The sequence below is a fragment of the Herpailurus yagouaroundi genome, unplaced genomic scaffold (genome assembly GCF_014898765.1).
Source record: "Herpailurus yagouaroundi ecotype Mexico unplaced genomic scaffold, PumYag 187, whole genome shotgun sequence".
In the NCBI taxonomy this organism is placed as follows: Eukaryota; Metazoa; Chordata; class Mammalia; order Carnivora; family Felidae; genus Herpailurus; species Herpailurus yagouaroundi.
Genome location: NW_024412418.1, coordinates 2,197,805 through 2,212,826, shown reverse-complemented (window position 1 = coordinate 2,212,826; position 15,022 = coordinate 2,197,805). Strand labels below are relative to the sequence as shown.

At 40.9% G+C, this 15,022-nt stretch overlaps 1 protein-coding gene across 1 annotated transcript in view; it reads right to left on the bottom strand.

The window, feature by feature from the left end:
- The window catches only part of LOC121043761 (olfactory receptor 5A2-like), a 28,527-nt gene that overhangs the window by 10,249 nt on the left and 3,256 nt on the right, over nucleotides 1–15,022 (bottom strand). The gene's annotated exons all lie outside the window — the stretch shown is intronic.

Here is a 15,022-nt window from a genome sequence, read left to right as displayed (position 1 = left end):
CCCCCCCCCCCATCATCTCTCCGCAAGCAAAAACCACTCCCTGCCCTCTGTGGCTTCTCTCTTACCCAGTTCACCTCTTCACGCTGCATACCTGCCAAGTTCTGTGGTTCAGGTTGTGCAGATTTTTGTGCTAATCCTCAAATCAGTTTTCTAGGTGTGCAAGATAGTTTCGTGTTGCTCTGGCCACAATTCAGGGGCAAGAGACGCAAAAAAAAAACTTCCATGCTATTCTACCATCTTGGCCCCTCCTCCTCAGTTGCCTCATCTATAAAGGGGGCTAATGATACTTACTACCTCATAGGATTGCTGCAAGGACTGAATGACATAAAGGGCTTCAAACAGTAGAGGCTCAATAAATGTTAGCAATTATCATCCCCATTATCATTCCTCTCTGTGAAAGAAAAATAAGGCAGAATGAATACTGAAAGGTCAAGGAGCTCTTCACATAATTATTTTCTAAATTAGATGGCCTCTGTGCCTAGACTCAAGAATATTGTTAATCAATGACTATAGTTATTTCTATCTCATATTGTTCTGTTATCTGCCAGTCAGCTGTAAACTCCTGATGCCACTTTTTGTGTTCTACCACCACCAACTACTCTTGAGCTGACAACACTATGCACAGTGCATAGTCCAATGGAGATGTTCCACTATTTACTGATAAGCATCTTGTATACTAATGTTTGCATAACTGAGTAAATATATGTTGAACAAATGGTTCTTTCCCCCACTTTTCAATGTAAATCTAAAATTGTCTTATTACATTTCAAATATGTTTTTAGGAACTTGGAAATCTTTCTGTTTACTCTTAAAATAAAGTGTTGCCAATATACGTTCTCCATTATTTTATCCAAGATGAGTCAGTCAATGAATATATTTTGCAAGTATGAACTCCTGTGCAAAACATACCCCAATACACCAACATAATCGATCAATTCTGTGAAAATTAAGTCAAGTTTCTAATTAATCACTTGCAATAATTTTATTTTCTTATTACATTCTGGTACCAAGAGGCAGGCAGAGCTAAAAGTATTTCATTTAACTCATCATTCTCCCAATAAAGGTGAAGAACTGTGGATTGTTTACTAATTCATGTTAAAATTGATCCTGAAAACTTATCTTGCTAAAATTTGGTAGGATAGAGGAAGAGGGAAAAATTCTGAATATATTCACTCTCTTTAATTAGTTTTTTGCATGTGTTCAGAATATCCCAGACACTTTGAAGAAAAGGTGACTGACATAAATATTGGTTGGAGATAGGGTTATAGCTAATCAACACATTTTCCAATATGATCTACTAAGGACATGGCCACTCTGTAAGGCTGTTCAGGGTACAAAGTCAGGTAAAAACCAAGATGTTGCTGAATGAAGAAGAAAAATATAAGTTAAAAAAAAAAGGTCGAGGCGCCTGGGTGGCTCAGTCACCTAATTAAGCGCCCGACTTCAGCTCAGGTCATGATCTCACAGTTTTGGGGTTCAGGTGCCTCACTGGGCTCTCTGCTGACAGCTCGGAGCCTGGAGCCTGCTTCAGATTCTGTCTCCCTCTCTCTCTGCCCCTCCCCCACTCATGCTCTGTCTTTCTCTCAAAAATAAATAAACATTGAGAAAAATTTTAATTAAAAAAATTAAAAGAGACAGTAAGACCAACAATAACCATGGTAAATGGGCGGCTCAGTTGGTTAAGCATCCAACTCTTGATATCGGTTCAGGTCATGATCTCATGGTTTGTGAGATAGAGCCCCACATTGGGATCCATGATGAATGTGGAGCCTGCTTGGGATTCTCTCTCCCCCTCTCTCTCTGTCCCTCCCAAGCTCTCACACACACACATGCTCTCTCTCAAACAAACAAAAACAACTACCTATGCTTGGGAGTGAAGCATCTCTGATATCTGTGTTACCCTAACACTAGTGCCTCCAGACCCCCAGGGTCTCCAAAGATGACCATGGAGAGGTATATGAAGTATTTCAAAAGGCCAATGGAATTCTACTTGAATACTCTGTCATACCATTATTTCCCTGAGAGTCAATAAACAGTTAATTTTAGCTCAGTGTGAAATTGACTTCTAAAATTTGCTAGGTTTCATAAACATTGTCTTATTAGGTTCTAAGTAATCCCATTATCCCCCACTTTACAGGTGAAAAAAAAAGAAGGTAACAGAGCTTAAGAACATATCCTTAAGAAATTGCAGAACTGGAACTCAACATTCATCCCTCACCCCAGAATAATCCCTGATATTTTAGAGTAGAGATTAATCTTTTCAAGGAAGGTCAGAGACATTCTATAGGTGAAAGAGAACCCAAGGAAGAGCCCACCGTGGAGAGTGTGGGAGTGAGGGAGGGAGAGGGAAGAGGTGAAGAATGGGAGAGACTGAGGACCATAAACCTTGCTCCACGCAGGTCCTACTGGAAGAATCACATGGCTATTAAGACAGAAAAAAATCCACCGTTCTCACTAAATCTTGCCCTCTCACCTTGACCCAGATTTCCCAAGAAGACAGAGCTCTTGCCAAAGGTTAAAACTGCTTATTTCTTTTCCAAAGGAATTTTCCAGCTGGGCCCTATCACTCTCCAAGATGGGAGCCTTAGGCCATGAAATTGGCTGTCCACTCAGAGCAAGAGAGATGCCCACAACTGGAGATCCTATAAAATGTGTTATTAAGAGCAAAGGTAACAGGAGAAGGCAATTAGAGGGAGAAAACCCCCAGATACCTGCTCTCTGGAGTCATGATTGTCATGGAGTTTTTGTCCCTGCTAATTTCATGCTCCACTTTGCCATGTCCCTTCTGGATCCATTCCCCACATCCCCATAGTCCAATCATGTTCTCATGATTGTAGCTTTTCTTTTAACGAACTTGGAGTCATTTGAGTTGGAAAGAACCTAGGGACCATCTACTACAATACCTCAATTAGCAGGTGAGGAACCTGAGGCCAAGGAGCTAAAAGTTTTGCTCAAGATGACCAAGCTAACTGGTAAAATATCTTTTTTTTTTTTTTCAACGTTTATTTATTTTTAGGACAGAGAGAGACAGAGCATGAACGGGGGAGGGGCAGAGAGAGAGGGAGACACAGAATCGGAAACAGGCTCCAGGCTCCGAGCCATCAGCCCAGAGCCTGACGCGGGGCTCGAACTCACAGACCGCGAGATCGTGACCTGGCTGAAGTCGGACGCTTAACCGACTGCGCCACCCAGGCGCCCCTAAAATATCTTAATTAAAATAAATTAGATACATGAACATTTCCCTCTGTACAAAGCACTTTCATTTTAGATGTTTACAAACATACATTTTCTCAAATGACCAGACTCTCACAGCAGTCCTGTGAGGCAGACATGCCATTATTCCCTACGCATAACGAGGAAACTGAGACAATAAAGAAAACAACAAAACTAATTCATGACAGAGTCACGACTTATCATGGTTACAACCTGGGACATGGGTATCAACCAATCTGATGACTTGATGACTGTGTGATCTTGAACAAATTAACCTCTCCAAGCCCCAGGATTATCATAAAATGGGGCTGATAGTAGTAGCTACTTCATAGAGTACGTCTACATAGAGAGAATCAAGTTAGATAAGGCATGTAAAGTACTTACCAGGGGGTGTACTACAAGTATAACTTCTATTAACAGTAGGTGTGATTTGTGTGTTCTGATTTGGAGTTCTTTCCAACGTGTCATGCTGCATTACTAATCCTTCACTAAAAATATCTACTTAAAATCATTCCCATAAACATTTTGCTTGTTTGTTTCTAGGTTAAGAAAAAAAAACTTTTTTTTCAATGTTTATTTGAGACACAAAGAAAAAGAGAGAGAGAGAGAGAGAGACAGAATGTGAGCAGGGGAGGGGCAGAGAGTGAAAGGGAGACACAGAATCCAAAGCAGGCTCCAGGCTCTAAGCTGTCAGCACAGAACCCGACACTCACAAACTGTGAGACCATGACCTGAGCCGAAGTTGGACGCTTAACCAACTGAACCATCCAGCTACCCCTGTTTCTGGGTTTTTAGAAATGAAACTCATCTACCCTGCCAGTTACTAGGGATGCAGAGATGTTCTAGACAAGATCCCATCCTTAATTTGATCTACTTCAGCTATTCTTACCTGCAGGGAGAAACAGGTGGGTGGGCAATGAGTTAATTATTTAACTCTCACTGATAGTTTAGTAGTTATATATTCCCCCTGATAAGAACTGTAATATCTTAATCCTTTTAAAGATAGAACACCAAAAAGTACAGAATGTGGGTATCATGGCCAAGCAATGGAGGCCATGTTTCTGGTAAGAACAAAAATGTTCCACAAATCACACTTTGTGAGATTCTAATAAATTGTTGCTACACTGGGACGAATGTGGCAGACCTCTACGTGCCCAAGCGTTCTATCTGTAATATCTGCAATATAATTTCTCACCTGCCATTTTCATATGGTTAACAGAAAAACAAGTCAAATCTATGTGATGTAACTATGCAAAATGTAAAGTACTGTATAAATACTAATGTAATATATGTATGAAATTAGTCCATAAATTGTGTAGAAAAAATGTCTTTAAAAAATTCTCTTTAAATTCTCTTGGTTGGACTCTGAGTCTCCATGGTACCCCAGTCTGGTGGCTTTTCTGCCCCTTGGTCAACTTATTGTCCTGGAATCCCTGAGGGGCTCAGATGTCTTGGACTTAGGCACACCACAATAGCCATTATTTCTGAGGTCTTGCACTGTCTCTGCGAAGCTACCATGGAGCATGCTTCAGGCTTGCCTTTACCCAGAAATTGATGGCTTTGACTTCTTTATAGCCTGAGCAAATCTCCCCAACCTTGATTCTATTTTTTATTTTTGAGTGAGAGAGAGACAGAGACAGAACACAGGCAGGGGAGGGGCAGAGAGAGAGGGAGACAGAATCTGAATCAGGCTCCAGGCTCTGAGCTGTTAGTACAGAGCCTGAAACGGGGCTTGAACTCGTGAACCGCAAGATCATGACCTGAGCTGGAGTCGGACACTTAACCGACTGAGCCACCCAGGCGTCCCCCTCGATTCTATATTTTAAGTATAATTAACATACTGTGTTATATTAGTTTCCAGTGTACAATATAGTGAATGGTCCAGCCAGAAATCAAAGAGGAAATCAAAAGAGACAGGGGACAAATGAAAATGAAAACACAATGGTCTAAAATCTTTGGGGTGCAGGAAAAGCTACTCTAAGAGGGAATATTATATGAATGCAGGACTACCTCAAGAAGAAAGAAAAATCCCCACCTTGATTTTAAGTGTGCACCTTCTTTCTTCCATTTCTTTATCCCACCTCTTTTTCACAATTCACTTCACATGAAGGTCCCAGGGGTAAGCTGTTTCTAAACTTTCAATGAATATTTTTTAATATATTGACTCTGAAGCATTTCTAACATCTGACTGTAATAGGAAGCCTTCAAGATGGTCCCCAGTGACCCTAGCCTTCTGTTATTCATGGATTTGTGAGGACCACTCCTATATTTAACAGGGCTAATTCATGTAACCAAGAATATATTAGCCTCCTGCCATCAGCCAGCACAAACCTGCCAGCCTATTTGGGAAGTGGGTCCTCCAGCCTCAATCTACCTTCAGAGGACTACAGCCCTGACCCACTACTTACTGGAGTACAACCGTATGAGAGACCCTGAGCCAGAACACACAGCCAAATCACCCCTGAATTCCTGATCCAAGGAAGCTTTCTAATAAATATCTACTTATGTTTGAAGTCTCAAGGTTTTATAGTAATTTCTTGTGCAAGAAGAGTAATTACCTATAAATGAAGGCCATTCATACTGAAAAGAAGTCACATTTTTGTGATCTTGGTATACATTATAAAATTATTTCAGAATCAAGATCTTTCATTTTTTTCAAGTGTATTTCTTTTGAGAGACAGAGAGAGAGAGAGCAAGGAAGGGGCAGAGGCAGAGGGAGAGAGAGAATCCCAAACAGGCGCCACTCAACAGCATGAAGCCTGATGTAGAGCTCAAACTCACAAGTCCCCAGATCATGACCTCAGCTGAAATCAAGATTTGGACATTTAACCGACTGAAGCACCCAGGCACCCCAGGAATCTTTCATTTTTTTTTATTTTATTTATTTATTTTTTTTTTCAACGTTTATTTATTTTTGGGACAGAGAGAGACAGAGCATGAACGGGCGAGGGGCAGAGAGAGAGAGAGAGACACAGAATCGGAAACAGGCTCCAGGCTCTGAGCCATCAGCCCAGAGCCCGACGCGGGGCTCGAACTCACGGACCGCGAGATCGTGACCTGGCTGAAGTCGGACGCTTAACCGACTGCGCCACCCAGGCGCCCCATGGAATCTTTCATTTTTAGCAACAGAAAAAAAGAACTGAAACTGGGCATAACAATAAAGTAAATCTGTTAGCTCATAAAACTGAAGTAGTCAGGAGAAAATTTGATGATCCAGTGGCTCTAACAATATTACAAATGGCCAGTTTCTTCTCTTCTGTTTACTATGCCTAATGTTGTAATTGTTCCATCCTATGGATAATTTCCGTTATACAGAAAAGTTGTGTAAGTTCTAGATCTCCTAGTCTCGCTTCATATCATCCAAAAGAAGACAGTGTGTCTTCTAGCAGCTTCCACAAAAGATAAAAATGTTTTCCCTCCCAAAAGCCCCAACAAGCATCTCTGCATCTTTCAAAGCATCAGAGATAGCTTTGATCAGGTTTTATCTCTCACTTCTACCCCAAGATATTTGCAATGGCTATTGATTATTTTCTGATTGGCTTAAACCTACATATAAATATATAATTAATATAATTAATTATACATAATTAATATACCAATAAAAATATATTAATATACTATTATATGTGTATATAATGTATGTTATTACATATATTCCTCCTGTATATTCAAGATACTCCTCAGAGAATGAATGATGATGAATGCTAGACAGCAATAAATTGGTAAATAAATAAATCACGAATTTTTGTAATTTTAATTCTCAATGTAAAAAAAAATACTAAGTATATACAGTTTTTAAAGTCAAGTAGTTTTAACAGACTTGTAATGGAAAATTTTTTGGTTCCATCCCATTCTCACTCCTTATATGGCAGTATAAGGATGCAGTATCTTCTTTAAGACACATGAAACTACTTTAATCTGAGTGTACTAATTTTGGAGTTTTATTTTTTACACAGTCTTACACTCCATTCATTGTCTTTTTACCATCTGAGGTGTTTTTTGCTGTCCTTCCACATTGCAGAGAAAAGGCGCTAAAAAAGCAAGATTTGAGGTTTGGTGTTTATGGCCAGAGACTGTCCTTTGTTGGGCTTCCTGCAAGGCAATCTGGGGAGCACTTCTCAACTGCTCTGATAAACTCTGCTGTAATCATGGGCAGGTTTTTCTCTACACAGGAATTCTCCAGTTTCCTGCCCAGGAGATATCAACCTAGCTAGGAGTATTCTGAGAGTTGAACAAGTGAATGGAGTAGGTGTGCAGTGGGGAAAGAATCTCCCTTTTCGTTATGTACATATTATATTCATCCCTCTGTTTTTATCATTCCCCCATAAATATAAGTGATGGCCCTGAGCCCACACTTCTTGGTTCAATATCCCAGAGAAGTAATCTCCAATATTCTACTAGAGGGAGGGAGGAATGATGGGGGAAGGTGCAGTTTCCTATCGGCTAGAGAACAGGATGGGTTGGTCTAGGAGTCTAGACACTCTTAAAAGATTTTCAATAAAATCTCCAGTTTTAAGTCCCACCCACTGTGCAGGTACTTGGTGCCTACAATTCCTGATCCTTTTGAGGGTTGTGCAATGGGAATCAACTTGCTGCTTCTTGGCTTTTCCACCCCACCTACCCAGGACCCATAGCTTCCTGATTTCTTGAATCTAAGTTGGTTACTCCTCATAGATCTGCTTTCCAGCTTCCAACTTCCGTGGTCATTTCTCCTGGTATGCATATCTTAGTGATTTTATGGGGGGGAAAAAAACCTCCTATTGTCATTTAGGCAGGCTCTAGGAAGGAGTAAAGGCAAACGCATGGATTCAGCTCATTATGTTTAGCCACATATCACAACTGTATTTTCAAATTGCTTAAGCCATTTTATATCTTCAGTAGAAATGTGACTATATGCCATTGTTTACTGTATTTCGCCAGCATTCAGTTAATGTAAATAAAAAATTATTTTAATTTTTTTAACTGATATTTCATTAGGTAAAAAAAATTGTTTTAATTTCCCTTTATTATCTTTGAAATGAAACTTTGTCTTTGTATTTTTATATATTTTAACCATATTCCTTTTCATCCTAATTTCTCTTCAGCACCTCTACTTGTAAAAATGTAATTAGCTTATACTGTTATTTTATTAATGTCTATAGCCTACTGTTACAACCACACTTTTTACTACTAAGGACTAATATCTGAGTAAAAAATATATATATATATACATATATATGTGTGTAAAGATCTGATAAAAATCACATTTTTCTTTCATTCCAAAACTATAATTAGGGCATAATTTTAAAAATTAAATTTCAAGGGGCACTCAGGTGGCTCAGTTGGTTAACTCTGCTTGGGATTCTCTCTCTCCCTCTCTCCCTGCCCCTCCCCCACTGATGCTAGCTCTCAAAATAAATAAATTCTTAAAAAATTAAATTTAAACATACCAGAGTTGACTGAAAAAATGAGAAATTCATATGTAGAATCCCATACATAGACTCTAAAATAAACAACGTCACTACATTTTAATTGATCTGTAAAACAAGACCTACTGAACCACAATTTTTACTAATTTCACCACAAAAGACCAATTCCCTTTAAAATAAAAAAGTAAATATATGTCGTTACAACGTAAGAGAGCCTAAAAATTAAACAGTCGTGATAACCATATTTCCCTCAAAAGCACTCTACCAAGAACTCTTATTTTTTGTTAAGTACTTACAGTGCTGAATAATAACTTGGACTTAACCAAAATACCGGCACAACTGAAGCAGCAGCAAAGGAACAGGGCGCAGTCTGTGAGGATGACACTTCCAGGCACGAACCGCACGGCTGGGCGGTCTACAACTGGCTGAGCTGTCTACACCTGCCAGGAGAAGGGCACAGCGGCCTCAGGCGATAGGACCAGAACGTACGAAAAGGAGCCGGGATGCCTTCCAGGTCTGCAGCTGCAGCCGCAACTCTCCGCAGCCCAGCCATGGCCCATGGTCACCCCTGACGGTTTCGTGTACGAGCGTGAGGCAATCCCGGGTGACCCTTCACTCCAGAGTAGGAGATCCCCCGGCCGAGGAAGGCGCTCGAGAAGCAGCTGGGGGCTCGACGTGAGGACCAGGAGGAGCTGCGCAGCCACAGACCAGAATCAGGTGCGGCCTTCCTCTAGAAGGAACCCTTCACACCCAAGGCTGCCCCGGGGAATGGCCCAGAGGATGCCTGACAAGAGCCCAGTGCCGGCCTCGCAGACAAGGACAAAGCGTGCCTGGACTCCGTGGCAAATCCCAGAAGCTAAGGCCACCGACCCGTAGAAGCCTACACGCGCGCCTCGCTCCTGCCCCATGTCCGGGAAGCCAGTGCGCATGTCAGACCTGACGCGCATGCGCTTCACTCCGTTCGACGCCCTGTGGACTGCGTGGGGTTCATCACGCGCAGTGAGCGCTGAGGGTGCCCTGGGACCCGCGACAGCCGAAGCGTCGGCACGCCTCGTGCAGTGTTCAGGTCCTCTGGGGCCAGGGTCACCCTCGAGAGCCTGCAGAAGCTGACTCGGAAGGACAGGGTGGACTTGTGAACTGGGAGAAGCGACGTCATGGTGGTGCAGCGGAGCGGCATGGACTTGGCGGGCTCCGGAGTGATGGCGGAGACCAAGAAGTCGAGGTCCATCATGCCGGCCCGGCTCGCGGGAGAGCTCATCAGCACCGGCACGCGACTGGCCTCGTGGCGCCCCACTTCGTTGGCTGCGCTGGAGCCCGGGACTGTGGCAGGTGAGGAGGCCAGCCACTCCCTGGTACACCTTCTGCAATAGCTTGAGTTCAAAGGTGTGGGCTACGAATAATTAATGTGGCTTAACCTTAAGAATAAAGTCTGCACTGAACGCAAATGCACAGTTAAAACTGGGTAAGAGTGGCCAGAAGCCAAAGCCTGAGCTGTGACCACAGGAGGGCGCCCCTTTAAGGAGCTAAGTAGAAATCCCCTCCCATCCTTTTGAGGTAAGGCAAATTTGAAGTCCCTGAGAAGTCTAGGAATGCCTCTCCCAAATTAAAATGTGATAAGACTCCCAAAGGCAATAAAATGCAGTGGGGCTGGGAAAGAAAGAACCAAAATATTAAGATTTGTACAAAATACTAAGGTTAATTCTTTAGGCAAATATTAAGTGCATACAATGTGCCAGGCATTGTTCACATACTGGAATACTGAGGGTCCTTTTAAGATAAATGATAGATGCCAAGATCGCAGGGTGTGGAAGGAGGGCAATCTTCCCCTGCCTCTTTGAAACCCAAACAGGTAGATAAGGTCACAGAAAGATTAACTGAATTGCGATCCCTCCCTGTACAATGAACCCCTCTAACAACTCCTACAAGTGAAAGTTTACCCTATGAGGGTGGAGAAATGTCAAACTCATTTTTAAGGGCACATACTGAAAATATCTAAATGGCTAAGAGCTACATGAAAGGATGCTCAACATCACTAATCATCAGGGAAATGCAGATTAATACCGCAATGAGATACCACCTCCCACCTATTAGAATGGCCATAATCAAGAAGGCAAGAGAGGGGTGCGTGGTGGCTTAGTTGGTTAAGCATCTGACTTCTGCTCAGGTCATGATCTCACAGTCTGTGAATTTGAGTCCTTCATCGGCCTCTGTGCTGGCAGCTCAGAGCCTGGAGCCTGCTTCGGATTCTGTGTCTTCCACTCTCTCTGCCCGCACCCCCCCCCCGACTCATGCTCTGTCTCTCTCACTCTCAAAAATGAATAAATGTTAAAAAAATTTTAATAAAAAATTTTTAAAAAAGAAGGCAAGAGATAACCAATGTAGGTGAGGATGTGGAAGAAAGGGAACCTTTCTATACCTTTGGTAGGAGTATAAATTGGTGTAGCCACTGTGGAAAACAGTGTGAAGTTTCCTCAGAAAATTAAAAATAGAAATACCATACAATCCAGTGATCCCACTACTGGGTATACACCCAAAGGAAATGAAAACAGGATGTCAAAGAGATACCTGCACTCTCATGTTTATTGTGGCATTATTCACAGTAGCCAAGATACGGTAATAACCTGAATACCCATCAATGGATGAATAGATAAAATGTGATATATGTGATACACACACACTCACACACACACAAGAATATTATTTAGCCATGAGTAAGAAGGAAACTGCCATGTGAGACAAAATGGATGGCCCCTGAGGACATTATACTAAGTGACATTAGTCAGACAGAAAGACAAATACTATATGATGGCACTTTACAGGTGGAATCTAAAAAAAGCCAAACTAATAAACAGAGAGTAAAAAGATGGTTGCTGGGGGGAATAAGATGTTTTTTAAGGGTACAAACTTGCAACTGATAGTAAATAAATCTTAGAGAGCTAATGCAAAGTATAGTGATTGTAAGCAACAATAATGCATTATATTCATCAAACCTAATAAGAGACTGGATCTTAAATTATCCCAATCAGAAGCATCGAGATGGCTCAGTTGGTTGAGCGTGCAACTTTGGCTCAGGTCATCATCTCATGATTCAAACTCTTGTGAGTTTGAGCCCCGCATCAGGCTCTGTGCTGACAGCTCAGAGCCTGGAGCCTGCTTCAGATTCTGTGTCTCCCTGTCTCTCTGCCCCTCCTCCACTTGCGCTGCGTCTCTCTTTCTCTCTCAAATATAAATAAACATTTTTAAAAAATTATGCCAACCAAAAATAAGAAATGGTAATTATGTGATATGATAGAGGTGCTGACTCTGCTACAATGGCAACCATATCACAATATGTAAATGCATCAAATCAAAATATTGTATACCTTAATGTTATAGGTCAAGTATATTTCAATTAAAAATTTAAAACTAAATTTTAAAAAGGACACGTGCTGGGGCGCCTGGGTGGCTCAGTTGGTTAAGCGTCGACTTCAGCTCAGGTCATGATCTCACACTCCGTGAGTTCTAGCTTCACATCAGGCTCTGTGCTGTCAGTTCAGAACCTGGAACCTACTTCGGATTCTGTGTCTCCCTCTCTCTCTGCCCCTCCTCCACTCACGCTCTATCTCTATCAAAAAATGAATAAACGTTAAGAAAAATTTTTTTAAAGGACACGAGCTGAGTGCCAAAAGGATAAAAAAGTAATACTGAGTTACACTTAATTGTAATTGTAGAATAAAAATAAATCAAATGAATAAAGAAAGCTAGCATCTTCATCAAAGGTGCTCAACTGGCTAATGCAGGAAAATCTCATGCATGGTCTTCTGTTGAAAAACTGCCAGAGATGGCAAGTGTATGAAAAACAATTCCAGAACTTTCAGAGATCTGAAAACCACAGACAGCAAAAGTGTTAAACCTTCTGGTTTGCCTCTGGTAAAAAGGGACTGCAAGAAAAAAGTGGCATTTAGATCTGACAGTGTAGATAATACAGCAAATTGTAAAGAGTATCTGTAACAGGATACATGGAATGAGTAAAGGAAAAATTGGACAGGTAGGTCCCCTGAGGTGCAGGATTTCTCAGAACCCACCTCTTTTTGATAAGTCTCATGGACAACTCCCTGCTGCTGCCCAGCCCCAGATCTTATTTCCAATTGTATCCTAGACTGAGGGTCAAGTTGAAGGGTGAGAGGATCCCTGCAAGACTACTTCCTTAGCTTTGTTATTTGTTAGAAAATGAACTGTGAGTTTCAGTGAATGTCTCATATAGGGACTTCCTCCCTCTGGCCCATGTGCATCAATAATTTTGTTTCTTAAGCATTTCTTAAGATGAAAACCACCCAGCCTTCCTTTGCATAAGAAAGAGATTTTATTAGAACAAGAATATTCCATCAGTATCAATGTGATACTTTACACATGTCAGTTTTTCTACTTAGTCAACATTTAAGTCCATTATGAGTTACTTTAGAAAAGTTTTGAAAGCGAAATGAAGGCTGTTTTCCCATGGAGTCTCCCTGGGTCAGGATGCCTATTTATAGAGTGTGGTTTCACCAAAATGGGTGGTTTGTCTGTCTTCCATCTAGTCTGGCAACACTGAAGGGAGACGCCGCTATATCCATTTGATAGAAGTTCCAAGTCATGATTGCAAGAGCCTGCTGGCTATTTCTTTACTTGTAGGAAGGTGGGGAATCTCATCCCTGGCCAGATCCATAAACACTATTGCGCATAGGAAGTCTTAGCCAGCATTAGAAGGGGAAAGGAAAGCATGGGAAGAGTGAGAATGGAATAGAAGCAGCAAAGGTCACATATAAACTGTTGGTTTCTCTTTCTGTTATTTAGGAGATGTTACAGACAAGGAGACCTATCAAGAATTCAAGGAAGGTAGTCATAGATCAAGGTGACGGGGGGAATGCTGAAACACATGGTATATCTTCATATATGCAAGACATTTAGGTTCTCCCTGATCAACGGTAGGTCAGAAGGATCCAAGTCAGTTATCTGGACGCAGGGAAGTGAATTGCAAGTGTTTCCTTATTTGTGTGGGTGATCACAGAATAGGCAAGCTCTAGGTTTCTCTAGGTTTATGACTAGAAACATAAGACTATTAATCTTTAGGAAAAAAGTTAAAAATCTCACCAGAACCCATTTAATGCATCAGTCACTAATCCCTGAGTATGTGAGGGAGGGAGGCAGAGAGGGACTGTAATCATATATACCTACCAAAAAATTAGGGGAATATAGGTGGTACATGTGGACAATAATCAGGTTTCTGAAAACTCTAAAAATTAAACCACAAAATCAGATCATAGTAAATAAAAGGGGGGCACCTGGGTGACTCAGTCAGTTAAGTGTCCAACTCTTGATTTTGGCTCAGGTCATGATCTCATGGTTTGTGGGATGGAGACCCAAATCAGGCTCTGGACTGCCAGCATGGAACCTACTTGGGTCTCTCCCTCTCTCTCTCTCTCTCTCTCAAAAATAAACAAATAAACATTTAAAAATAATAATAAAATTCTTTTAAAAATAAATGAACAAATAAGCATTAAATAAATAAATAAATAACCGAGGTATTTAGAGACACAATTTTTCTTACACCAAAGAAGGAAGATCTGTCTATTAATCAATCTATGGACATGTTGATTAGAAGGGAAAATGGTCACCTAGAAGAGAGGAAGATGAATTCTTGGGGAGAGAAAGTGTCAGTGCCCTGGCCCAGCACTTCAGCCTGTCTGGACCCTGTTGTTGGACACGCCAAGTGCTGACACACATTGCCCACTTTCTCTCCAAATAGACTTTCGCTTATAACTTGTTTTTCCATGTGGTTTCCTCAGCAGTACAGGATTGTGCTGCTCGCACAAGCACAAGCTTGGCAATTTAGTTCTTCCAAAACTAAAAATGGCATCTGGCTTATGCAGTTAGCTATTCTGAGCTTGGTAACTTCAGTCCATCTGGAAGAGGTCTTCAGAGGTTGTGAAGATTAGCAGCACACCCTGAATTCTGGTAATTTTACTAAAGTGAATTCACCTCCATCCAGCTAGCTGCCCACCTCCCCAGGACAGCTCTACCTTGTCTTGCTTCGAAGAGCGATGGAATGCCTGATTCTTTCACTGCCAGAAATATTATTTAATGTATGTCTATTTATCTGCCCCATAATAAATGCATTGATTTAGGAAGTTTCATTTAACATATGGCTTACTATAAACCCCAGGTTATTTTTGCTTCATTCAAGTCTCATGACCAAACCCCATCTTATGCACTGTATTTAACAATTATTAATGATTAATGATTATTAATTATAATTATTAATTATTAATATTAATTATTATAATTAATATTATAATCATTATATAATATATATAATTAATTATATTAATTATAATTATATATAATTATATATTATAAATATATAATAGATAAATATAATATAT